Below are 27,521 nucleotides of genomic sequence, written 5' to 3'. Positions count from 1 at the left end.
CCTGATAACACCAAAGGCACAGACACACCACAAGGAGGAAGTTAACATTAAGAGTGTGATTTCTTCTAAAGATTACAGATTCTGTGATTTACACTTCTAATTCCTACAGATGCTCTGGAAAAGCCCACTTTAAATATTTGTCAAGCGTGCTAGGGCTGCTGGTGGCAAGTGCTGTGCAAATTCAAAGCTTTAATATTATTGCTTAGCTATTGTACCTGAAATACAAAGGGGTCTCATTGTCTTTAAATGTCACTTGGAGAAAGAAAAAGGAAAGAAAGAAATCTGCCCCTAGAGAGATCAGCTTTCATTTTCCAGGAATTCTCTGCTCGCAGGCAGACCTTCAGTATTGAAGGGAGACTCGTGCATGTTTGCATCTCATCTGTTCTTATGGAGGCTAAAGGGATGTATGTGGCTCTTTGTGTTTTATTTCTGCACCTTGCTTGTGCTGTCCTGCAGCTCAGGGTAGCACACTACTGTTAATAAAATACCAAAGATCATGATGGTTTTGGAAAGCAGGTCAGCTGCCGTGTCTCATTTTTAGCTGTTCTAATTACTCCACAGCACAGCCAGACACACACAATGACCCCAGAAGGTTTGCCTTTGGAGCAAGACCCTCTCTCTGTGCTGCTAGATCTAAAGAGGGGCTATGTTTTGCTTCTTAGAGCTATTAACTTGGTAAATTATTCCAGGTGCAAGCAGCCTCTCACCTGGGCCACTCCATCTCCCCCAGCAGCAGCTGGTGGTGGAGGGGGAGCATCCTTTTGGCTGATGAAAAGCCATGAATCGCTGCCAGCTGCCTGCTGCCCCCTCCCTGGTCTCCATCCTGCAACTCACACCTCCCCGGATGTTCAGCCATGCTCTAATGATCTATTAATTAAGGGGCTGTAGCTATAATGGTGTGTGTTGGGGGGGGATTTCTCCCCTTATTACTGTAGAACACGTTTTTATGAAGCTGTCTTGCGACCTGAATGTTTTTAAGTCCTGGGTAAGCAGCAGTCCCCTGGCTAATTTGATGCTGAATGTTTCCATTTGTAGTGTTTCACTTCTATGGCTTTTGAAGTGGGGATCATGTAGGTTGTTTTTTCAGTTTGCTCCAAGGTCCTTGCAAGTGCCCTGGGACAGTCTGCTGGGAAGGGAGAACTGTGTCCTGCAAAAGGAAAAGCTGGACTGGGGTTATCCTATACTTTGTGGATTGCTACATATATGAGACCCGGGTGATATTTTTGTTGTTATGATTGCTTATCGTCCTCTTTACAGCTAACCATAATTACTGTTTGTGGGTTGTTTGGGCATGCAAAAAAAGTCCAGTGATATATGGCCAAGCTAATTCAATTATTACTGGAAACTTTTTATCATGCTTCTACTGGCATTTTGTCCTCAGTCATTATACTTGAACTTTGATACGCTGTTTATGAAATATAAGTCTGCCCGCTTCGAGAGCAATCAATAAAGCTACTCAGCAGTTCTTGGTAGACAGGTGTCTACTGATTTTCAGAAGAGTTCAACACCTATTGTACTGAGAGCTCTGAAAATAAAAAATGTTGAACAGGGGATGAAAGATGCTTGATCCCGAGGAACAGAAAGTGCTTGACCTCTTGTATCTGCTGCATCCTCCTGCCACTGTGGGCTGTCTCACTGCAGTGGGGCACATGATACATTTACGAAGGACTTGTTTTATGCTTGAAATTAGAAAGGGGAGTCTTGTCGCTGCTTTCTCAATAATCTGGACTTCTAAGCCATTCAGGTCTTCCTTTTACTTATGATAACTTTCTCTTGGTACAGTCCATAGGAGTTTGTGGTGGCTTATACTGGTATAACAACAGGATAACTTATAGGATCAAGGCTTTGAAGAGCTGAAAAGACTGGAAAGAAGAAATAAACCTTTCCCCAGAATTGTTTCGATTGCATAAGAATTTTTTGTTTTTGGAGGTGGGTGAGGGGGACCTGGCATGGAAGCATTGTCTGGTCTGCAGTAGCTGGTGTTCTTCAGGTGTCCGAATACTTGCTGTAATTATCCTTTCCTAGCTGAGGACCTCTGGCTAATAGTAGAGCATCTGCAAGGCACAAAACAAAGGGCTCAGTTTCTCACTGCATCAAAATGCCTTTCTTCCCTATGTCTCATCTGCACACTCCAGGTGTGCAGCAGCCAGGCAGACTGCCCTGGGCTCCGAGTCTTACTGAGGTGTTAACTGGGGGTTCTTGCAAGGATGAAGGATTGTCACTTAACTCATCTTAATGAAATGGTGGTTGGGGGGGAGAGATCTTCGCTTATATTCTTCATTTCCTATTCTGATTCTAGAAATGAGTCTGATATGAGAAGTTCAGTTGATTCCTCTACAGCAGAACTTTCTGAAGAACAAAGCAATGTGTTGAACAATAGTACTGACTGAATAACACAGACATTTCATCAGTCTATTACTTTGGGAACATTTTGGACTTAAGTTAGATACGACAATGTTTAAATTCCATCTGGCCAGCAAGGACTGTGGCAGTTTCAAAAAAAAAAAAAGTTCTCTGTTGAAGTACTTGCTTCAGATCAGCCTGAGTCCTTTGGACAGTAAAAATCTGGGGTTTTCCTTGATCTCATAACTGTGCTGCTTTACTCTGGTGAAACTGAGAAGACAATCCAACCTTTGATGGCTACTTTTCATAAATGACCATCTATCAATCTCCAGCAAGACCAATTACATTCCTCCATATTACGTTTCCAGTCATTTCACAATTGTCTTTTGTACCGTATAAATGAACCATATAAGCGTTTGTAGTAAGAGCCAGTCCTGGTGAAATAAGTCCTGTTTCAGTATATTATGGTTGATTTGCAGTGCTCCTTGTTATTACTATACCTTTTTGTCATGGAAAATGAGGTGTATGCTGTATTATCAACTATTAAACCATCACACAGTTTTAGCGTTATAGTTTCTGATGATAGCAAACGTTGTAGTTGAGGATGCAAAATGACTTCCATTATAAAAATCTGACTCAAGTTTCTCATTGTTAGCCTTGGGGTGAAAATTGTCTCCAAACAGAATGAAAGCAAGAAGATAATTTGGCCTACACCAGTATTTTTGTTGTAGAATCTGCCTCAAGTCCTCTGAAGTTACTGAAACCTTAGCTTTTAATAAACATTAGCTACTGCAACAATGCATTCTGCAAGCATCTGTGATGCTTCTTATTGTCCTTCCCCCACAGCTCTAGCTGCACAGGGAATTGGCAGGCTTCAAGGAGGAAGGGTACCATCCTTTTTCCTTACTCCCTGCTTAGTGTCCGTATTGAAGAGAGAAGAACATTTCATGAAGACAAGAAATACCTTTGCTGCTCTGAATGTGCCTGTTCTGCAACAGGCTCAGTTAGCTAACTCAGCTTCTGCAGCCCTGAAATGAAATTAGCAGGTGTTAAGCCTGTTCTGAAATGCAGCATCACTGTTACCTGATTAATAAAGGCCTAACTCTTTTAAGCTGCCTCTTTGGCCTCATATAATTGAAATCTTGCCAATGCATCATGTCATTCTTATGCCAAAATGAAATTCTCTTTATTGCATTAGCCTTGGTAGCTAGAGGATGCTTGTTATCGAAGGCATTCAGATCGCTATTGTCCTATTTCTGCAGAGACCACAGTGTGTTCAGCCCCTTATGGAGCTCCACAGGAACCAGCAAGAGCTGGCCCAAACCCAGGGATGTGCAGAGCTGTGCCCTATCCACGGCAGTGACTGATGGCTGGTGGGGTAGAAGCTCTCTGGATGTATTTTTTTGAGACTTCTGATTTGAAGCCTGCAATATTTTCCCCTTCCATTTAAACTGAAATCCCATTTGGAAATTATGTACCTTGCTTGCCTCTTGTGCCTTTAAATCTCTAAGCTGTGTAAATTCATGCTGTCTGATTCCTCACTCTGAATTTCTATCTCTGACCAGGAAAGGAAAAAATCACACGAATGCAGAATCCATATTAATGCTAGGAAGTTTTAACTATGAGGAAGCTAAAATTGCTTGTTGCTACTGGAAGTATTTGAATTGTCTTAGTGAAGAGTTTCTTCTGGTTAACAGGGAATCTTGGGTTCATACTGTTTTCATTCTGGTATGTTTGTTGTGTAACTGGCTTTTGCACATGTCCTGTATTTTGATAGTAATTGTCTAGCACTGACTATCGTAAGTGGTCATCATAGTAAACAAAGCTCAGTCACTGTATGTTGGGTGAAAGGAGCAGAATAGCAATAAAACAGCTGACAGAGGAAGAGACAGTGTGAGACTGCAGCCCTGAAGCATGTCACTGCAGGCAATGCAGATCAGCAGGAGACAGGACTGCAGCAGATGGTCTGAGTTTGATTAATCAAATGTCCTGAATTAAAGCCTGATTGTATTAAAAAAACAACAACAAAAAAAAGGCAAGCTGAAAATGTAAATGAGTGCACTGTCTGTCCCTGTCACTAACTTCAAATAATTGAAGGCTGAAATAATTATTTTCCAGACAGATCTCAACATAACAAACATTAAATGTTTAAATATATTTTGCACATCATGTGGATCAAACAGCCACATACATGTAGGTACTGCAAATTCTGCATCCTATGGAAAGGTAGAGCATGGTGGGCCGGGGACTCAGCGAATGACAGGCAAAATTCTACTAAAATACCCAGTCTTGGGAACTGCTCAGAAAACAGGCAAGTAAGTTGCCTGTTCAGCCCCAGACATACACCACCCTCTGTTGAATTTAATGTAGCTGAGGATTCAGGCATTCCAATGCGTCTTTACTTGCAGAGAATCAAACCAGATCTTGTTTCTCCGTGGCTGAGAGTGTGTTTCATTTTTGCTTTTTAGTCATGTGCACATTTTATTATAATTAATCATCATAACATAAGAAATAGGGGGAAATGACAGAAGTGGTGAAAATCATATTCAGCTCTAATTTTTTTGTCTCTAAAAAAGCAAAAACCACCCGACACTTTGGTAGTGCAGAATGGAATTAAAACTATAGATTGATCATAAGTTCTCTTGGCTCAAAGCCAAGAGTGGAGCTATTAATTTGACACAAATTAATCTATGCAAATTTGCACACTGATTTAATGAAGAGACAGACATGCAATCATTTCATTACTTCTCAGGTTTTCAATTAGATTGAATTCTGTAGCTGGCCACCATCGTAGTCACTGAGTTTTGCTAAAAGGTTATTTGATGAATATTTATGAATTTGGGATTCTGCTACAGCTGGGCTTAATAGAAAGTATCATACTTTCTGAGTACATGCAAATGATTCTTCCAATATCCTAATGTAGTGATTGATTTACCTTTTTTTTGTCTTGACTGCTTTATCTTTAATCCCAGTTATTACTTTGGCGCTCTGGTCCAAGATAAATTACTTGCTCAGGGGTAAGTGACTGTTCTATATTATTACAAACATTGTCTTGCTTTGTGGCTATTTAAGTGTGAGAAGTGACGTTCTAAACAGCTAGAAATGTGACAAACCTAACTCAGACCGCGCATGGATAGATAAAATTGAGAGAAGCCATAATATTGCCCTGGGCAAAAAAGGTGCCACTTCTACAGATGTCTGAGATGAGGGATGAATTACCTTCCCATTGATTTCTATAAAGCTATCACCTTGCAATTGCAGCTAAGGATGTATTCAGTTGGAAGTCTGCTTCAGCTGTATCAGCTCCTGTGAGGTAAAGTACATGGTTAAGTATTGCCCCAGTCTGAACTGGGGTTTCTGAACATTATCCAGCTTTTGCTGAAGTTAATGAAGCTAGACCAAAATTGCTATAAAGAAGAACAGAAGCAAATCTAACATGTTCTACTCATGTCTTTCATTGTTTCAGTTTCTCACTTGCTGTAAGGATCCAAAATGAAAACTGAACCTCTGAATGCAGGGCTGTTTTTGAGTAAGTGGATGTTTGGGGACCGAACTAGACCCAGTTAACTAGAGTTAGACATACATTCTCCCTCTCCCTCAGATGCTTCTGATATGTTCTCTTCTGGATTCATTTAAGGCCTCTAGTCTCTTTAAGATCTCTAGTCTCAAATCTGGAGGTGTACCTATTTTGTTCTTTGAGGCAGCTACTTCTGTTGTGGATAGATCTCTCCCTTTTTTTTTTTTTTTTTTTCTTTCTTTCCATCTTTCAACCAATTTGTTCAGAGGGCACTGGAATCAAAATGGACCAGATCTGTTCTGGAAATAACTGTTAGCTGAAACAGCAAAAACCTGAGGAAATATGCAGCTGGGATAGGGAAGATGCTCTTTAGCTCCTGGAGAAAGCGATTCCAATATATGAGGTCAGCTCCTCACTGTTTATCACAGACAAACTTCAATCTTTGCCTTAGACCTTAACCTTTTAACAGTGCAATGCAGATGTGAAGGCACAGGTAAATGTGAAAGGAAAAAATGGCTGTAATTTGTGGTCTTTCCAAAATGGGGTCTTGAACTGCACAAGGTAATACGGAAATAAGCCCTATATTTTACCTATTCTGAACCTGAATTGGAAATTGATAGCTAACTAGATTAAAAGCATACATATCTCTTAGTAAGTAGTGATGGAGATGACAATCGCAAATTCAGAACTAAACCAAAACTGGCATCGCTTGCACGGGCCCCTTGGTATGCTAGTTAAACCAGTTTTATTGCCCTTTGGTTGGCACCTACAAGTATTACAATTACTCACGCATAACCACAGAAATGGCTCACTCCACCTGAGCTGGAGTATTTTCTGTGTGAAGAGCAGGATATCTTTAGAAAGACAAGCAGTGATATAGAAGTATTGACTGAAGTAGGCTACACCTCCTTTTAGGCTTAATTCTCCACAGGAGCCAAAAGTTAAATGTATTCATTCCTACTGTTACTTATACCATTTTGTACCTTCCCACTGACCTCTGCCTGGTATCCAGACTATGAATTACTCATTGTTTGTGATGGAAGATGAGATTTTTCCCAGCAAAATGGGAAGCTGTAGACTTCAGAAGGCAGGGAGGCTGGCAGGACAAGGAAGGCATGTTCCCAAGCTTCTTTTCTCTGAGTCCTATTCTTTTTAACTGTCAAGGAGACTGGTCACCAGTAAATTAATGACCCCTGACAAAGGGAGTACTTAAAACTTTGTAACCCCTTCATTGACAAGGTCAAAAGGGTTCTGGTTCCATTATAGCCTGATTTCTGCACTAAATAAACACCTGCAGGTTACACTGGGCAGGACTTAGTTGCTCTGTGAGGAAATGCTGCAGGATTTCAACACCAGGGCCTGAATTGCCTGGGGAGAAAAGCTAATTCAGTATAGGCCTTGGGAAAGTTTCTAGCAAATGTCAGTGGCAAGGTCTGTCTATACACTCATGTAAATCAGTGTGTGTGTGGAGGAGACTTATCAAACTGGTAAAGTAGTAACGTTACCAGAAAGTGGCTTAAGGGTGAACCATTGCAGGGAGGCTGGGCTGAATGAGGACCGCAGAACTTGACTCACGCTAAGGGGTTTCTGATTTCCACACCAATTTATTTGCATGATGTCTGTGAGACTGAGCATCTAATCATCTCCTGCTTATTCATATTTTTCCCTGCTCTGGAGCATATCCTTGCTGAGCTTCTTAAACCTAACAAAAGCTTTCATCACTACCTAGAGATGTAACCATACAACTTGTCTGAGAGGCGTCGCTGCTTACAGTGTGATTATATGACAATGTGTGATGTTTCCACACTTACTGGAAACCTTGTCGAATGCCTCATTGCCTTCCTGAAAATTGCCTTTTTTTCTGAGCAGCAGTGACAAATGACCATCACAGGGCCCATGGAGAAGGAGAAGAAACTGCAAAACTCAGTAGAAATTAATTTCCTGAAGTAACAGACTAAAACCTGTGTTTGTAAGACTTAACACATTTCAGCTGCTGTCAGTGCTTCTGCTTCCCCTGTGGGCCTGAAGCAGCTGAAGTGTTTCCCCTGTGCTGATCTCGGAGCTGGTGCTCTTTGCTTTTGCAGCCCACTGAAAGGGTATGGCACATCCATCTTGTTCTGACTGAGATGTTCTCTGTGAGACCTTCCTTCAGGAGTGAGCGAACAACGTTGTGATCCCATCTCCCCTTTAAAAAGCAGGGTTGCACAAGAAACAGGACTGCCCCATGAACAGGGCTAGGAGATGGTGTTGCTCCCAGTCATGCTACCAGGCCCTTGCTGGAGGTTCTGGCATGTCTCTGCCCTACTAGCAGGTGTCTTCCCCCTGCACATGTGTACATGCTTCACCATGCTTGTGAAGCAGCACTTAGCTCTGAGAATCTCTCTTGCATTCTAAGGACACTGGGTGAAATTCTGAGGGAGGAACAGCTTGCCCAGAAGGGAGGTGATCTCTGCACCCACTTTGCCTGAAGTAACTTCTGGTCAGCCTTATCTACTGTTGGAGTAGCTTTCAGGAGAAGGATACCAGCTGCACTCCTGTGACAGAAAAATGGGGTAAGAAACAGGAAAAAGGTGCTTTCCTGCACAGGGAAGGCCTCTCTCCCCAGCACAGTGCAGTGGTATTGCCTCTTGAGGGCTCTAAAATGGCTGCCATGACCTGCGCCCTGCCAAATGGCCTCCTCTCCTCCTGGGAGCCTAGAGATGTGCCCTTCCATGAAAGGGCTCCTTCAGTCCTGTAAGATGCCATGTGCTGCCCTCACCCTCTCTCATGCTTTCAGCACCTTCTTGCCACCAAGATTTGAACAGTGAGCAGGGCTGGCCAGACTGCCCCTGTCCTCTTTACTGCTCCCTGCATGAGGGCGCGCAATGGGCACAGAAGGGCTGGGCCAGCAGTGACAGAGTGGCTGGAATCTCATATAACTAAACAAAAGAACAAAGATTTTATTTTTATATATATTTAACAAACAACAGTGACAACAGAATTGTTTCTCCTTGGCATTGAGGCTCTGCACATTCTCCTGTGCCCAGGCCCTGACCCCTGGGGTTGATCCCAGCTCCCTACAGCAGCCCCGTGCAGGGTTATGGGAGACAAGTGACCACCAAACGGCCCCTGGAGAACACCTGGAGCTCAAGGTGGTGGAAAATCATCCATAGACAGCTTTGGTGTGTGGAAGAGCCTCTCACATGGCAGGTAGGCACTGTGTTGCTGTGAAAAGGTGCTTTTATTGTGGGGTCTGACCCTCCACTATTCCTGGTACTGCCTGTATTTTGGGGGTGCTTCCCTCATTGCTGGTCCCTGGCCATGGGGTTGGCACGGTTCCTGCTTGGTTGTGCTCCCTGTGCACCCTGTAACCCTGTTCAAACTGCCCCTGAGCTTTGAGATGGCTCAATTTGTTGTCTCTTAGTATTAGGTCTTTCAGCCATACTGCAAATAAACCTTGCAGGGAAATCAATATTTCTCACCCTTAGCACATTGATTTACACCACCTTTCCAATGATGACTTCTGTAACAAATCCAAAGCCCTTTTAAATACTTGTCTGAATGCAAATGTCTTCCATTTGCAAATAGCACAATAGGCGATGGTGGGGAATATATGGTCCTGAGCAAACTTGCAAGGGGGCAGCGCAGACTAGTGCAGGGCTGACTTTTGTGCTGTTGCATGCCTGTGCACATGTTTTACAGGGTGCAGTCCACAGTCTGTGAACAAGCAGGGAAACAGTGGGATGCTGCCTCAGCATGTGGCTTTAAATCGAACTAAGATGTGTGATAAATACATGGTGACAATAAATAAAATACAAGGTTGCAATCTTGAAGTATTCTACTTTAAGAGAAGAGGGAAGCTGTACACAAAGGTGTAGCACATGCCATGCCCTGCTTTTGAGTTGTTTCTAGATTGGTGCCAAGCAGCTGGGTGTCTTGAGTCTTTCTGTATGTGTGTGTGTGTGTGTGTGTGTATAAATACACACACACATTATATATATATGTAGCCTCAGTCAGATAGTTACAGTGCTAAAATATTGGCCTGTTAGCTAAAAGGGCTGCAGTTAAACTCCCTGATTCAGGGTCATTCCCAGGCAGGGGAAGAAGCTGCAGTAGTAGCTGGGGTCAGATCTGGAGCCACAGAGACAGACCTTGTCTTTGTATTAGAGTAATGTGCTTGATACTTGCCTGCACCCCAAAGCACTTCAGTGACTAGAGAGCCACCAGGATTGTGACTCTAAAAAGTATAAATCGTAATTTTATGAGTTGCATTAAATCAAGTAACTGCTGAGTTGCAGTAAATGTTGGTGTAAAGGTGTAAATGGCTGTCTCTTCATTTCAGAAAAATAAAGGATATGGCTGATCTCCTTGTTTGTGTGCTAAAAAATCCAGCAAAAGCATAAGCTGAAGTCACCAGTCAGAGGAAGTATAGAGGCTTCATGAGATGCTTTGCTGTGAAGGTTTGCGTGGTTCTGGCAGAATGGCATCAGATCATCTGAGAAAGATAGCAGACAGAAAAAGCACAGAGAAAAAAACACTGGCAGCGCAGTCCTGAGAAAATGCTGAATGCAGCTTTTTGCTGGCTAAAAAGGGGCTTGGAGATCTCTCCTGCTGTTTCGTTCCTGGTGTGTGAAGGGAAACAAGGCTTTGTACATAATTTAAAAGCAAACAGGATTGTGTCAAAGATGTCAGGCTCCACTAGTAATTATTTCTCCAGACTGGAATGACCCATGGGATTCAGAACTTTAGCCAGCTTTTCCGGGCAGGCAGATAATATCGTGATATGTCCTTATCTGATGGAAGTGGGTATCGCTCCCTGGATGTTATTATTGATACATGCCAGAGAAGCTGACAAAAATAAAATAGCAACTTCCATTGGAGTTGAAGCTGAGCAGTACATGAATTTAGATAGCTGCTTTAAGTTAGCTACTTGGTATATTAAGTACATCATTTTCTTGCTCCATTACTCCACTGTAAAATAATCACTGACGAAGGCTGTGAATTAGAGATTGAAAAAATGCTTTTGAATCTTATACAGGTTGACTCAGACTGATTCCTTGTCTAAAAGGGTGGATTAGATAGTTCACAGATCTGCAGGGATTTCTGATACATACTCCATAGCTGCTTAAAAGCTGCATCCTGTCTATGAGCTCCCATTAGGATAGTTTCCACTATTTTCCAAGCTTCATCTTTGGTCAAATTGCAGGTCCTTGGGGAGGAAGGTGCAGAAGAGAACAATTTCTTATGTATTTATATGGTATCTTCTACTGTAGGACTCCAGTTCTAATTTGGATACTGCCACAGTATAAATAAGTCTTCCAAGTGTTGCTGTTTAAAATCTGTTTTGGAGATTGTGCAGAGTGACTGAATCCTACGGCTGCATGCTAATTCACTGCGGCATGGAAATTATTGTTGATCACTTGGTAGGATGGGCTGCTGGCTCATAGTAAGATCTGGGTATTCAGTGGAGTTGATTTGTTATTGTTCACTTTGAGTCCTTAGACTGGACCAGAGATACAAAAGCAGGGTGCAGGCCTGGCTTTTCCCCAGGTCTGAGACTGTGTTGTGTGGTGTGGCCTTCATGGATCCCCAGATGTCACTTGCAAAGTGACCTCCTGGGGTCTGAGTGTCTTGGATTCAGCAGAAGCAGAGGGCTGGGGTAGTTCAAGATGTCCTTCACAGGCAGGCACATCAGTGCATTTTTAGTACCTTTGGTTCAATATGCAAGGTTTGTTCCTTGAAAGAAGAAAAATACTGAGAGTTTGAAATTTGGATAAAACTGGCACCTTTGATTTGAATAACCTCCTATGCAAGGACCTTTTCACACACAGATCAGCAGGTTTTCCCATCAATTCTCAGACAAAGCATCGCACAATTAAGGCATCTCTACCCGCATGGAAGAACAGTGCTGAAGTAATGGTAATTCCTTTGATCCATTAGCTGGGTTTATTGTGTACTTTTGATACTCTAGCCATAGTCTCATTTTTGTACTTCTCAAAACGTGGATTTTCCCAGCAAAAAGCTATGCTTTACCAAAGATCTGCCGTGCAGCTGCCTCTGTCCTCTGGCTCATTTCTGAGTCCCAGTGAGTACCTCGGAAAATGTAATACTTAAAATAGAACTGTTGTACGTGCATCAATCCATAGCGATTATATTTATAAGCTGCCACTGCTCTGGGCATGTACAAGGACAGGCGTGGCACCGAAATGACAAGGAAATGCTGCAGAGGCTTCTACGCTGGCAAACACCTCAAGTGTAACTTAGATTGGGAAATAGGCTTGTGTGTGATCGCTCTGCACTGACACCCATTGCGTGATTTGTCTCTTCTGTATTCGTGAAGGGCTCTCTCATTATGGCTACATCTCACATTTATTCTATTTCTAATTACGCTGATTTATGATTGGGTTTTAATTAACACGTCTTGTCTGGAGCCTACCTATATACTTAATAGGTCCTTACCATCTAGGCCTAACTTCTTCTGGTAGAAGCTGGGCATGGTAATACATTTGTAGCCACAAGCTTTAATTAATAAAGGATTTGATCCGCTAACAGAGCAGTTGGTGAGGAAGATCTCCCCTTTGTGTTACAGAGGAGCCAAATGATTTGTGCAAGGTCTTTTTTTAGCCCAGGTCTTCTGATACTAAAGCAGCGCTGTGGGCCACTGCCTCTCATCCTCCCAGTTATAGATGCGTCGTGTTGCCCAGGTTGGCTTTGTGGCTGCTGATTTCCATCCTTGTGAAATCCCTCCCCTTAGTGAGGCCTCACATCTGACCTGGCTTTGGAAGATGCTAAGACCCCCCCCCCAGCAGACAGAATGGAAGATGACTGGTGGTGCAGGACTGCTGTTTAAGAGGTGATTCCCTGAGAGGCTGCCATGCGTTTCAGTCTGCAGGAGTTGACTCAGAGGCTGATATTGCTGTTGACTCGCACGCAGTCCTGGCTGCAGGGATGTGTATCAGTGCTACGAGTTAATTTCGATGTGACATCGAAGTTTTTAGTTTGGTATGACAGCCCCTCAATTTTCTAATAAATCCAGGTCAACGCTGGTCTTTTGTGAGATAATTAAGGTTGATCCATTCTGCAGGGCAAGCAGGAAGAAAATTCATTACTGTGTGGGGAGGTCAAAGAGGGCCAAGGTGGGGAAATATGTGTCCTGAGCACTACTGTTTAGCGCTGCATCCTAATTGATCAGTGAGCTATGTAAATGCTGAACAGGTCAGGCTGTGTGTTTTATAAAGTGTCAGAACTGATGAGGCTTTGCTTTGAAAAGTTACCTTGCTGTGCTGCATGCTGCTGAGAGGATAGGAAAATGGGGGGGGGGAGTTAAGTATCGTTCATTTTTAATTCATGGCAAATTCTTTGTATGATCTTTGTGCAGCACTCGGTGTGCCGAGCATGGTGATCACCCCTGTAACCAAACTGCTCGCAGCACAAATACGAGCACGGCTGCCAGCCCTTCCTGGCCCCCCTCACCTCCCTCGCTGCTAGGTGTGCACAGCGCAATCACGGAGCAGGGCAGTGATGGTTGCTTGTGATTGCAAACAGCATCGCTGCTTTGTAGGGGGATTTATTAGCTCGGGCTTAGGGTCAGGCAAGTTCAATTCCTTGCGCTGGAGCTGAAATTGAAGGCCGTGGAGGCCACCCGTTTCATACTCCCCTGGGTGCGGACTTCCCATCCCTGGGTTTTAAGGAGGGAAGCCTGATCCACGGCACGGTTTCCATCTTCTTTCCACCGGGGTTCCAGGATTGAGGGCAGTGTCCTCGTGAACGTGACTGCTCCATACAGAAACACAAAATTGGGGCATCTAATGGCTGAGCCAGGTCCTTGTGTGACACTATCTGAGGTCCCAGCGATGCTGGGAGGGGGTGGTGTGCAGTAAATACAGGGCTTTGTTTGCAGGGCTTTGCTTTGCAGGATTGTGCTCAAGCCCCAGAGCTGGAGCGCTCCACCAGAACAAATTGCTCGGTGATGTTTCTATGTTTTTCATTTTACTATGTTTGGAGGAATGCCAATTTTTTTTTTTCATTCACTCATAGTGAAAAAGTTATCGGAGCTTCAGGCTTTACAAAGCACAATGAGTTAGCGTCATCCAAGAAGGAGCCCTTCCTCTGAAGCAATCTACATATTCGCTAGAAGTGATGTGGGGACAAAATTCCTGCTTGTGACATTAATGCTTTTTGTGATATGCCCTTCAACACTACTGCCCATTGACACTAGAGCTGGAAAAAATTGTTTTGCACAAAGAGAGAGGCAAGAAGTGGATCTCTAGTTTCGAATTCTCTCAAAGAGCAGAAGCAAACCACCCAGGGTTGTTTTTAAGTATCAAACAACGGAAAACAGCACCCAGCCTCAGACAACGTGCTTCTGTTCCTGGTACTAAAATCATTAAGGTAAACACGTCGTGTCTTTCCTTTGTGAGAAGACTGGAACAACATCAACAACAAAATGCATTTCACAGGATGCTTGAAGTTTTGGCTTTTTCCAGAGAATTCTTTTGGTGCTCCCTCTCAGACCCTTGTACTGCGGCATTTGAAAGAGCAAGCAGCAGGCTGCCGTGCAAGCAGCGCTGTGCTGTGGTCTCGCTATGGAGAACAAGAAATTTCCTCTGATCCTAGGACAGGAGGTTGAGGCTCTCACAGGAGAAGCAGCTTGGCTGGTGCAGCTTCGTGAGATGAAAACTAAGGAGTGATCACTGGCTGTAAAAACAGGGGGTAGGTAGCAGGAAGAAGAGCTTAGTTAACCTGTGCTGGCTTCTATATCTGTAAGCCTGCCCAGTGCTTTCCCACTGCATAGGGAGATCTAATGAAAGATATTACATCTCCCTGCAGATTTTGCCTTTCTTATACTCTTAGACAACAGTAGCTGCGGCAGCTCTATGCTTGGCACTGAAACGCTTCAGTCTGGCTGAGAACAAATTTAGTTTGGGCACGAAGAGGTCTCCAAGTACGAGAGCTACGGGGATTTGGAAAGATCTTGCCATAAGTATAATGTAGACGAGGCACCTGAAGTAACCCTAAATTGGCATCTGATTAGTATCTGAAGGGTTGCATGACATGGAGCACGATGGCAGAGTTTTGCTGGCTCGAGAGATCCTCTGCAGCTCTATGGGAACGCGAGCTGAAGCGAAGAGACGGTGTGTAACAGCAGTGAGGTGGGAAAAATCTGCGTGAGGAACATCAGGAGATCTGCTATCCAATGGTTTCTAGTTAATTATTCATAGTAATCCAAGTACTGCTTACTGTATCTTGTACTGCTTTACAGTGTTCTCCTCTGTGTATTGAATGTCTGATGTACTGAGGAACTGTGTGCCTTGGAGTTGTGTCGGAACAATGAACGTATTCATCGGCTTCCCTATAAAGCAGCTGTAAGATCTCGCTGAGGAGGGCTTCTGCAGAGAGCTGAGCTGGGGGATGAAGGGGAATGTAAGAGAATTAGAAATGAGATTGGCACATCCATCCGATGGGCCGTGTCATGGGGTTGGCTGTTTTGTTCTCCCGCTTTGCGTGCTTTGGACTTAGAAAAAGCATTTCAAAAAGTCAGTGCCCATACCTAGGGTAAGGTTTTGGCTCCCGCTTAAGCGTTGTGTGAAGGAGCCAGGGGCATGAAGGGAGCACTGTGCTCAGCGCTTCCTTGGGTCTGCCAGGAAGAAAAGCTGTCCTGCATGGCAGCCCAGAGGAACGCAGTGCAGACGAGGGCTGTGCTCTTCGTAGCTCCCCGATGCCTCCAGGGAGAGGGGGCTGGCTGCAGGCGTTTTGTGTAGTTACAGTACATGGGAAGTGTGGTGTTATCAGTTCTGTCAGTCTCTTAATAGGGCTGGACAGGGACTGGCACAATGCAGGGCAGTTCAGCACAAGAGGATTGATCTGAGTTGCCAAATTTTTCCCCAGGATAAGCAAGCAGAGGACAACAGAAGGTTTCTGGAAGTTAACCTCTGCCATTGACATCACTGAAAGTACCAGGAAAACCCCTCAACCTTCACCTGCACTGCAGTGAGATTTGTCTTAAAGAAAATACTCCGGAGTCTCGATATGTACGGTTCACTCTGATGCAAAATACTTTATGCAAGTACATATAAAACCACAGAGTTACATTCTTCCTTGAAATCTCATCTATAGAGGGAGGCTGCGATGGAGGGGCTGATGAAATGGGAGCTAACAAAGGATGAAGACATCACTACCTGAGCCTCCCTGGAGGAGCACCAAGCAAACAAAACCCTTCCCATGCACTGCATGGTCCTGAACTCTGAACTTGGGCTGCTCTTTCTGATAGCTTGAATGTTCACCCCTTTTAATGGGATTTTTACCCCTGAAGCACCAGGAATTGCATAGCAATACTCGTTTGAGCTGCTGCTTACTGCTAGTAGTTAGGAAGCCACTTCAGACAACTGGATGCACACAGGATAACGTTCTTCACTGTCCTCAGTTATCATCCTTCCCATGGTGTAAATGCATCTGAAGGGTGTGATTTCCATTTAGAGTACATTGTGGAACCAGGTCAAACATGAGATTATTTTTTTTTTTACCTGCCCAGTAACCTGACAGATCATATAGTTTGATTCCTGTGAAATTATCTGAGTAGATGCAGTGCTCTTCAAAAGCAGAGCATTAGGAATTATTTAGACAAAGAAGCAGATAGGTACACTAAAACACAGGCTCGGGTAAGCAACTATTCTTATCACTTACAGGGAAAATTAAATTAATGGGGAAAGAGTTACTTATTTGACTCCGAATGTGGGAATTATTACTAATTGCACGAGTAATTCCTTGGTAATGATGCTGTAATGATTCTTTCTATTACAAGTGGTAATGCTGTCATTACTACATTACTCAAACTCAAATCCGTGGGGAAGCTCTGTAGGGTGAGCAGTGATTGAAGGTTCCACATTAAAATAATTACCCTCGATCTGAAATTTCGAATGTACATGATGGATATCTAATGTTCACTGGATTTCTTAAGGCTCCTCTTCTGCAATATTTCTCTTATCTGCACTGGGCTCTGGTTATTTTGTTCTTTTTAGGCTAGTTAATTTTTCAAGACGTGTTTAAGGATGGTATTCAGAAAATGAAGTGTTTTAGCGTTGTTAGAATGGTGACAACCGATAAATGAGCAGCTTATATCTTATCTATAGTGTTGTGTAGGGAAAAATGTAGCCTTCCTTATCCAGGGTTTTTCTGTTCCTGACGCCTTTTTGAGATAGGATTTCAGCGTCTTGGCTGAAATGCGCAGTGGCAATGTGAGAAGCACGACGCAGATAAGTGTCACAAACGCTAATCCAGGACTCATTTTGATTCTGAAACCCCTGATTAGGGAGTGAACGTGAGAGCTATGGAGTTGGGCTTCCACACAGGCTTCCCCTCTGCTTTTGTGCCTGTCTCAGTAACCCAGAGGCACCTTCAGAAATTCCTAAATAAGGTAGGACAAGCCCTTTTGCTGGGAAGTAGTATTGTATTAATTCTCGCAGAGGTGAGGAACATTCTCAATCCAGTATTTTAACAAGTATCTTCTTTATTTTTTTTAAGAGTCAGTTCTTTCTCAGCCAGAATGAGGAACATGGTTGCCCTGTACAGATATGCCTTGGTGTAGTAGAGGCCAGAGAACGTCACTGAAACGGTGAGAAAATAAGGGGCTTCCCACCCCAGAAATGCAAAAAAAAAAAAAAAAATTCTCTGCAGTGTTTCTGGTAGCAAGTGGGAGCCGAGCTGTTGCTGTGCCCTGCCCTTGGGTGCCTTTTAGTGGAAGGCCGTGCTGACATAGATGCTAAATGCTCATGGTCAAGGACTGCAGGAAAAATTCTGAAGGAGGGGCTTATTCTGGCTTTTCTGTACCAAATGGTGGGAAAGGAATCCCCACTGACTATTTTGGTTGACCTAGCTGGATAGAAATTAGGTTGCCCTAGACAAACACAACTCGCTTCAACCTGGAGGTGAAGTGTGGGGGGAGTCGGACTGCATTTGGCTCTGGAAGCACTTACAGAGCTTCTGAGCTCTGTTCTTCATGAGGTCCTAAACAGGGACTGCTTGCTGGGACCACCGAGGGGGACTCGAGAGCTAAGTGAGGGTTTCTCCCCAGCACCGAACCTCAGTGACAGTCCTACTGCTGTGCTGAGCTTGTGCCACCTAACAGAGCTCGGGGGCTGGCGGGGATTCTCCTCCAGCAGCCAGTTTTAGTCTTTGTACTTCATGCATATTCTGTGGAGAAGAGCGCAGAATGTGATTTCTCTTTTTAAGTATAATTTTGAACATATTAATGATATTGGCAATTACTCAGAGAAAAACACGTAATCAATGCTTGTTAGCCTGGGAGGTGATAAATTTTAAAAATACAATCTGTGCTCGCCTGGAATTTATTGCTTCAGGCAAGGTGATAGCTTCAGCACTGCCATTTCCAAAGAGTGCTGTGCATTTATTTTCTCATTAGCATCTACTTTCTATTGTATATTTTGAACAAAGGTAACCTTGGAGTAGGAGCACATTCCTTGCTGTCAGGAAGAACTTGTGATGCTGTTTCAAAGGTGCATGCATGATTGAGCAGCAATACATCACAAGGAGCCCTGCAAAGAAGATAATTCTCCATGGGCTGTAGAAGAAGAAAAGAAATTCTTATTTTTTTTTATATTTTAGCTTACTGTGCTCCGTGGGAAGGGGGAGGGTTAATGTATGTGTGTTGTGACAAGCTCTTTCAGATGGCGAGGAGACTGTTTGTCAACTCATAACTATCATTCTCCAAAATAGCAGAGATTCAGCAATTTGCATTTTAGCAGGTTTTGATAAAAATCTTTTAAAATAAGGGAGATTGTTGTCAGTGCAATTCCTTTAAAAAGCAAAAAAATCAGGCTGATTGTAATAGTTCAAGAGGAATTTGAAACAGTGACTCCTAACTTTCCACTGAAGGATCTACCACGTATTACAACACTCCTGGTATTTCCCTGGCGTGTAAAACACGTGGTGATCTGTCTGTCAGTGAATACAGGTGAGAGACCTGGAAATGGCCTGGTTTGAAAACCTCTGTGTCCTGGTAGCATCTCAGAACATCAGGGCCACCCCAGGAAGGTAGCCAGGGGTGGTCCTGCAGCTTGGACCAGAGGTAGGAAAAGAAGCAGCCTCGGAGGCACAGGAGAGACCCAGCAACTCCAGGCTCAGCTAGAACAGCTTAGAGGAAGAACACGGGAGGCAGAGCCAGGGATCGACCAGGATGCTAAACAATCCCAGAGCCCTCATTTTGCAGAACACAAGCCAAGATTTTTAAGCACTGCTTAACTCCATCCCGGTCTGCTCCAGCAGAGCTGTGCCCCCACACCTGCGGTAGCACAGCCCCAGAGGAGTCTTTTCTGCTGCAAAGCCACCGCTAGCTGCAAAAACTCTCGTGTCTGCAAAGTTTGTCAGTGTAGGGCCAGCTGTCTGCGGTGCTGTCAGGAGTTTGACTTGACGTGCCATCTCTGCAGCTGACGGTGCCATCTGCACTCGGCCTCCCGGAGATCAGCTGAGCTGCCTTCAGAAAGCAAAGAGAAGCACGGATGATGAACCGCGGAAAGAAAACAGCGTTTCTTCAGCTCGCTGCTCGGGGTGGATTTTAATGGCAGATTAAAAGGCTCTGTCCGTGCTGAGGCCACTGTGTGCTGAGCGTTCGGCTGCGCACCAACAAGCTGCTCGGGCTCATCCCGCTGCAAAGTGTGCCTGGGGAATTCCAGAGATATTAAGGAGCTGCACCGGCCAGAGCAGCTGGATCGGGGCTTTCAGCTCACAGCGTGTTGGCCCTTGCTCTTATGCTTTTCTGATGATGGGAATAGGACGGGGAGCCGACCGAGCCCTGGGGTTCCTCACTTTTGGGATTTTTCTGTGATAGCAAGCTTGTATCCGCAGCTTTTCTAAGAAACAAGAGTCACAAGAACTTCAGTGGAAGCTGGGATGTTCAGTCCTATGCCAGATCGATCCTACAGGGTAAACCTCTATCAGAAGAGTTACTGGTTTGAGGATAAACGTCTGGCGTGAGGCGCTGTGTGATCACAGAACAAAAAGATGGCTCTTGGCTTGGAGAGCGCCAGCTCCGCACAGCTACAGCTGTTCTAGCTGAAAAGCTCATATTAAATGCGATGTCTGTTTCTACTCATAAAGCTTGATGGTTTTTTGAGCAGCACAAACTTTAATGTGTGTGAAAGTGCCTGAAGTTGGTAATAATGATGAAATGCAAAGAATCGTCCAAAATTTCTCTGTTTACTTCTATAATAAAAACAGCTTTATTCAGTAGTTCGTGCATGGGGTATTCGCAATTTTTAACTGACAACAGAAATCCCCATATGGCTCAGAAAAGTGTTGGCATGCACTTGTGTGAAGTTTGTTAAAACTGCCTGACAGACGTTGTTTTTTTAAAGAATTCTTTTCCTTTCAAACAAGTTTCTTCTGTGGTTTATAAGTGAAGTTTAAAAAGCTAATTGGCCAAGGATATAATTAAATTTATGCTTATGTGGGATAGTCTTGTAGAAGCAGTCTCTAGAAGGACTCTGGGCCTGAAACTGAAGCTTGTCTCAATGTCATGATTAAAAAAATATATAAAAATATTGCCATCAGCTGAAAGTGACAATTTCAGTTGTACCAGGAGGTTCTCAGTATCTGAGCCAGAGCCCAGAGCCGATCTGGTGCCCTTATTTACCACTCACTTTGTCAAGTCTTCTGCCTCCCTCCTCTCCTAGGGGTGACACTGATCACTAAAATCATCAGCTCGGCTCGTGGTGTTTGTAGGATTAAGAAGGTTAAACCAACATTTGGTCACTCGCTGAAGACAGATGATGTGTTGCTGTTAACAAGTGCATTCAGCCATCATGTTCCTTCTGACTCTTGAATCAGTCACATCTTTAAGAGTAGCAGCAAATGATTTATTTAGGAGATAAGAATCTTCACAAGCAGCCTAATTTTTTTGAGGGATTTTAAATTCTCTCCTTCCCTTTACAGAAAAAAAAAAAGTTTCAAAGGAACATCTTGGAGTCTTTTTGCATTTGTTTCTTTGTAAAGTCAAAGATGAACAAAAGGTTGCTGAAGGCATCCTGCAGAAGCAAAACCAGTCAAATCAGGCCAAGTTGTTTTTTTTTTCTTGGCTTTCTGTTAGGTGTCTTATGACATTGGGCTTTCTACGTAGTAGCTTATTTTTGCCATTCAATCATGCGCAGCATGCACAAACACGACTTCCCTGCGCAACCTTTCTGTGCTGATTTAAGCCTCGCTTTAAAAACCCAGCCAGGGTATTTCTTCCTTAGAGAACAATAAATACGAAACGGAGAGCAGGAACCTCGACTTCATTTCTGCAGTGATTTTGTTTCTGAGAATCTCTGGGCCATAGCTTGTGAGTGGAAAACGTACAAACATAGCACATGGAGGTCCCCTGGGCTTCTAGTGCATGCAACAGGACAGAAAGGTTCCCTTCCTCAAAGCTTAATAGAAATTATTGCAGGGCTATCCTGCAACGTTGGTAGTGGGAATTGTGTGCTCTCTTCTTATTCCTGAGTAGGACAAAGATGTAGGAAAATAAGGAGGGAAGATGTGCTGCACAGGACGGCTGGCAGCCTGTGAAGCTGAGATGTGATCTGCAGCCGTGGTGATGGTTTGGCTCAGCCCGCGTGCTTTCTGTGCCCATCTCAAAAAGAAATTGCCTTCAAAAATGTAAGTGGCTTACCGCATCCCTTTCATTAGGGAGGCAGTGTAATGTGATGCAGGGATGCTGAATGTACAACGAAATCTGCTCAGTGATGGAGCTACACACGTCTGCATGTTGTCCCTCCGGCTGGGACCCAGGGGCTGCCGTTCTGAAGGCCGTCCCTGTGTGCACGCTCTGTGGGTTTTTTCTGCAGCTCAACCACCTCCTGAGTTCTCCAGCCACTCACCTTACCTCCAAGCTTATTCACTGTCTGCAGATTGCTGGGTCTCGAGCTTTTTTCCCTTTGTCTGGATCGCTCCATGGCTGAGGTATGGCTGGGCTCTCCCAGGAAAGCACAAACGTTATTTCGTTCATCCTGGACTTGTAACGGCGTTTCCCACTTGTGCTATAACTTGTTAGGCCTCCCCTTATGCTCTACCTGCCTCGCTGTTATCACACATCAAAGATACGGGCCGGGTGCTGCCTAAATACAAGGCAAGCTCCAGCGTATTTCTGTGTAAAGTGCCAGGGGCCAAGTTCTCCCCTCAGACTCCATGCGAGGCTCCTCTTTGATCTGACAGGAGCTGCGTGCACAGCTCCTGGGGGCACGGATCAGCTTACGTGTGGTTTCCCTCCTCTCCCTCCCAATTATTACAGGAAGCAGCAGCTTTTACAGTGTAAATGAGACATTTGAAAGCAGCTGTTGTCAAAAGTTTCCTTCTAATTCAATAACTCACATTAAGAAGCTGCCCCTCGTTAGGCACACGCTATTATTAAGTGCATGGAGGTACCAACCAAGAGCAGGTATCCTCTGTTTCTAATATTGATACGTTTGGGTAATCAGAGCTCATCTCTACCCTGAATAATTTATAGTTGGAGCTCGTCTGCAAAACTAGGAGGGAGCTTCTTGAACAGGAATTTTCCACTTGTCAAATCTGAGTGGTTTTGTGGAAAACGACCTGACTTCCCAGGCTCCTGACGGAGCTTCTGCATGTCTGAATGGTCACCATCTCCTGCTTGCTTGGAAGCCCTCATCTCTCCAAAATGCCATTTTGAATCGAATAAATGGTGTGGGGCTTAAATTTCATAAAAAGGCTGTAGGTTTTGTCCAGAAATGTTTCTGGATTTTTTTTTTTTTCTGCAACCAAAGACGGATTTCCTATGAAGCTCTCCTTTTTGTCTAATAGAAAAGATGGAGGAAATATTCCTTCAAGAGCAAGCTGACTAAATGACTTCCCTGGGGTCCCACACATGCTCCGGGGCAGAAGCTGAACTGAACTCAGCGCTCCTCAGCGTTAGGAGGGCCTTAACCACAGAGCGATCTTTGTCTCATTATGTTAACGTGATCTCAGCTAAATGCTGACTGACTTAAGTCTGTGAAGATAAAAGCAAAGCTCCAGCTCAAAAATGAAATAAAATGCTGGAATCAGTTCAGTACTGGTGAATTATTAATATTAACCATTTAAAGGAAAAAAATCACCAGTTTAGAGGAGTGGCTTTAAAAAAGTGCTTTTCAAAGGACAAATGTTTATATTGATGTGGATTTTTTCCCCCTTTATCCATTCAATAACCAGACTGCAGGGAATAATTTTTCTGAAAGCTACTTTCACTCTTTCTCTGAGTTCTTTACCTATAATTTGCTAATGAATTTCAGCTCGAGTGCAGTTAAAATGTAAGAGCTTGAGTAGGGAATGGATTCAGAATAATCATTTTCCTTCTTCCTGGTCCTTCTCTAGGCTCTTGTTAAGAAATGTTTGAATGCACTGAAGTGTTAAGAGCCTGATAGCTTGTTAGGATAGCAGAGAGGCTGCAGTTTGAGGGGAGGCAGAGAAGAAAGCAAGGAAGGAATCGGAAGAAACTTCCTTTGCGAGGAAGATTAAAAGCATTTCAAACTGAGAAAGAAGTCTGCTTTCAGATCTTCCAGCTCCATGCTTTAAAATCAAATGAGCTAGAAAATTTGTTTGGCTGCTGCAATGAGCATCAGTCTTTGTACTGGACCTGGACCTGGTGCACACATGCATGTGCCCAGGCTGATTGCAACCCACTGCAGCAAGTGAGTCCTGAGCGAGATAAGAAACCCACCCGTGGTAAATTTACAGCAGTTCCATGCTGAATGCACGCTAAAAAACACCCAGCAGTTTCAAATTTCTTGCTCGCTACCCATTGCTCAGCTCTGGTTGGGAATCTTTAGGGCTGGCTTCTCCTGGTGCTTCTGCTTTTTAATACCACACGTCCCCTGCAGTCTTCTCACGTGCTGTAACCTGTGGTATCAGATCAACTTAAAACAAGAAGGGCAAAGCCAGCCAGCAGCCAGTTTTGAAGCAAGGGTGATATCTTTGTTGTGGAGCTTGCTGGCTTGGGTAAGGGGTCAGTTTGTGTCACCTCTAGGAGCAAGCAGCTGTGCTCTGCAGGGCACAGCCCCGGGGTAAAGCAGAGCACGAGCACGAAGCCTGCAGCGGTGGTCACAGTAACTGCAGGGACAGGGACAAACATCGACCACAAGCTTTCACTGCTGGACATCTCAAAAGACAGGTAGCAATGTTTGCCTACCAGGCCTCATTCAAGTGCACGTGGTTGGGATGTCTGCGGGTTTGTTTGCCACTTAAGACTGGGGCAGGCTCTCTGTGGGTCCAACCCTGCTGGCAAATAGGAAAGAAAAGGTAGCACAGCACAAGGGGCGATGCATGTCAGAGCTGAAGCAAGGCGGAGAGCAGGACTTTGGTGCTGACCTCCCAGCTGTGTGCTGTAACTCCATCCCCAGCACTTGTTGGCTGCCCCAGGAAGCGGGGTTAACAAGGAAGATTTGCTTCCTGTGAAGGGTCTTAGTTTTTGTGGATTTATTGCGGGCCAGCAGGACGATCTGTGGAGCAGAGCTGTCCTGCCTCTGGCAGGGTGGTAACATACCTCTCATTTTTGCTTAACCAGGCCTGTGTGAGTGCTGTGTTAGTTCATGTAATCATTGACAGACATGGAGATCGAGAGCGTTCAATTAGATTTCGTGTGATTAGAGACACTTGCACTTAGTGAGGATGGATTAAGATAGGTTTAAGAGTTCAGCACTGAAGTGGTCTAAAATATTTGTGAAGCGCAGCCTTAGTCATTCAGCTGGGAGATTTTGGGAGCCCGAAGAGCCCGGGTTTCATTTCGTAACAGCACACAGATGGGAAAGGCTGTTTGCAGATGCCTTGTCTTCTGTGGAAGGGACTTAGTGGGAGTGTTTGTCTGGGACTTTTAGTATTATTCAGACACAGTTCTGGTTTAGTAGGGATTGTAAGTGAGAAATTTACCTCAGTTGTACTCCAGTTTGTATTCCAAGTTTACTTGCACAAGTGCAGTACAGGTGGAGCAAATGCTGCTGAGCTCCTGCACAGAGTGTGGGGATGCAGAGGGGAGAGGGACTGAGACTTTTTGCTTTGAACCCAAGCCCTCAAATGAAGGTACCCCAAACTCTTAAGTCTGTAAAACCCTGATTGCTTGGCTGATGTGCACCTTGGTAGGCAGGTATCCAGAAGTCCAGGGATTTAAACAATAGCCTGGTATGGATTAGTGGGGTTGGCTTTGGAAATCATACTTGTATATTTTCAGGGCTGAATTAAGCTACTTAAATCACCAAGGATATTTAAAATCCTCAAATTTTCTTTCCTTACATTCTAGCTGAGTTGAAATAAAGACGTGAGGGACAATCTGTCAGATCTCCAACAGGCTGTTCACCTACAAATGGTCCTTTTTATTTTTAAAAGTGCACATAGTGGCACCGGTGCCTCCAGATCACTTTGGCAAGTTTGAATAATGCCTTCCCTAAAATTGTCCCATGTTCAGCCAAACGTGTTGACTTGAGTTTGGACACTAAGAAGCCAGATTGCCCAACTAGGGTGCATAGGTACCCTGGCTTGAAAGTTGGCTTCTTGTTACTATCACGTGTATTTTTCACCTTGGGAACAAAAAATATATATTGCTGGCTTGTTCGTGCATCATCTCAGCTGGTCTCTGTATGGTTGCTACAGTGCTGCGAACACTGGTCTGGGCGTTAGGAGAAGTAATTCTCTGCTGCTACTGTCGTGGTTGAGAAAGCAAGTAATCCCTCGTGGAGTGTGAGCACGTACTTCTTAGCACACAACTGAAAATAGCTTTATCCAAATTCTCAATTAAAACAAACTCAACCCTAGCCTTAAATTTGAAAGTCTATTCACTGGCAAAACTCATTAACTTATCAGTTTGTTCAACATTTCGAGGACTCAGCTCACATCTCCAGAAAAGACAATGCAAAATGCGGAGTTTTAGCAAAGTCGTAAGAGAGGTGGAAGCCCTTCTTTCTCTTGCTAATGTGCTTCCAGCACTGTTTTGCATCCTTATGACTCTGGGGAGCAAAGTCTGCAAAGAACATGATTAAGCATTATCATCATGATTTCAGAAGCCCTTCTGTTACACCAAGTAATAATTCATTTTCCACCGTTGTGCACACTGATATTACTGGCGGAGCTATAAGCTAGACCCTGGCACTTGGACAAAAGGTGGAGAGAAGCCATAAACTAGCAGTAACCATTGTCAGGAACCATGCTTTTTTTTCCACTCCTGACTTTTATACTCAGTGAAGCCAAATAGCCCCATGGACTGGAATTACAAGCCTGCCGTAGGTTTGGCAGTGTGGGTGAAAGAAAGCTGTTCTGTTACTCCAAGGCATTTTGGTTTATGGTTATGGTTTTCTGTGGGTTTGTAAGACAATCTTATGTTTTCCTGGAGGCACCATTTTAATTTTGAGGGCAAATCATGACCAGTGTTGGATTCATGTGTTTAATGAGCTTGCTCTAGGTAGAAGTTGCTCTCTGTTAATTAAAGCATTCACTTGGTCTCCAAATTAAAGCCCTGTCTGGAAGCAGGGGAGCAGCAGCCCCTGGGTGTGGATGTGAGAGGGCAGCTGAGGCTAGCAGGAGAGTGGAGCGTTGGGGTAAAAAGAGGTCCATGAATCCTGATTCTTTTTATCCCTGTCTTTTCCTTCCTTTATAGCCACCTCGTGCCATAAAATGATGGCTGTGATGTCGGCTGAGGGGTTATTGCAAGGAGCTCTCGCTGCTCGTAGCCCTAGATGCAGAACTGGAGACCGAGCCTCCTTTCCCCAACCAGGGAAGAATGTTTTCATTACTATGGTAATTCAGTCTGTCCTGTGATAGTGATACTTTAATTGCTCCTCTGTTTTCCTCAGACATAATCCAATTCCCTTTGGCCTCCTAGTTTATCCACACATTAATTGGGTTATTGCCTTGGAAAACAGAAGGGCAAATATATCGCTTAAGTTTTATCGCAGACAATTAATAAGCATGACTGAGATTTTTAAAGTGCCCTAATGCAATTAGGTGTCGGGCTCCCAGGAGTTTCAGTGGGATCTGGGTGCCTCCTTCCATGACACAAAATTGGAAATTCACATCCCAGGTGCATAAGGAAAACTGTATTTCTTTCCCGTGTATTGAACACTTCAGAGATTCTCCTTTTCAACCTGAATTCCTGATTCTGCAGTCTTTAATCTTGTAAATCTGGTTTTGATTTAACTTAGCAAAATTCCTTTTGATTTTCTTGATTAAGGATTGCAGGGTCAAAGCCTTTGAAGTACAACTGAAGGCATCAAAGCATAAAGAAGGGGAACTGGGGAACTGGTAATGGGACAAACAGCTTTTCTCAGTCAGGACTAAAGTCCATGTTGGAAGTGACTCCACGTTTGCTCAGCCTTGTGGCTGTGGGACAGGAGACCATGCCTGGAAATCTACTGGGGGGCTGAGTGACAGCCTTGTTCAGCAAACCCCAAAAGCCCTGAAGCTGTGCCATGTCCCACATGCTGTCCACTGGGGCAACAAGGAACAAATCACCACCACTGCTGCAGAGCCTTCGTAAAGGGAATGCGTGTGTTGAACTAAGCCCTCTGTTGTTATTTATTTGGGGTGTGAATCAACCAGCACAAAAGCCAATAGAGCGTGATCAAATGATGCATACTAGCGATAAGAATATATTAAGTCACGCAATATCTCTTCCATACCAGTAGAAATATTGCAACCATGCCCTACCCAT

General features: G+C 44.1%; 2 long non-coding RNA genes across 3 annotated transcripts in view; both read left to right on the top strand.

Moving 5' to 3' along the window:
* LOC119718343 (uncharacterized) overlaps positions 1-27,521 on the top strand; it is a 38,988-nt gene that overhangs the window by 3,132 nt on the left and 8,335 nt on the right. The gene's annotated exons all lie outside the window — the stretch shown is intronic.
* Positions 562-22,457, top strand: LOC119718342 (uncharacterized). Of its 2 annotated transcripts, XR_005269340.2 has the most exons (3): positions 631-985; positions 13,877-14,551; positions 14,669-22,457. It is a non-coding gene; the product is annotated as an uncharacterized lncRNA (long non-coding RNA). The 2 variants fall into 2 exon arrangements; XR_005269338.2 differs by having other exon boundaries at positions 562-985; positions 13,877-22,457.

This window comes from Anas platyrhynchos, chromosome 14 (assembly GCF_047663525.1).
Source record: "Anas platyrhynchos isolate ZD024472 breed Pekin duck chromosome 14, IASCAAS_PekinDuck_T2T, whole genome shotgun sequence".
NCBI lineage: Eukaryota > Metazoa > Chordata > Aves > Anseriformes > Anatidae > Anas > Anas platyrhynchos.
Note: the sequence above shows the minus strand (reverse complement) of the source record. Positions and strands in the feature narration are given on the sequence as shown.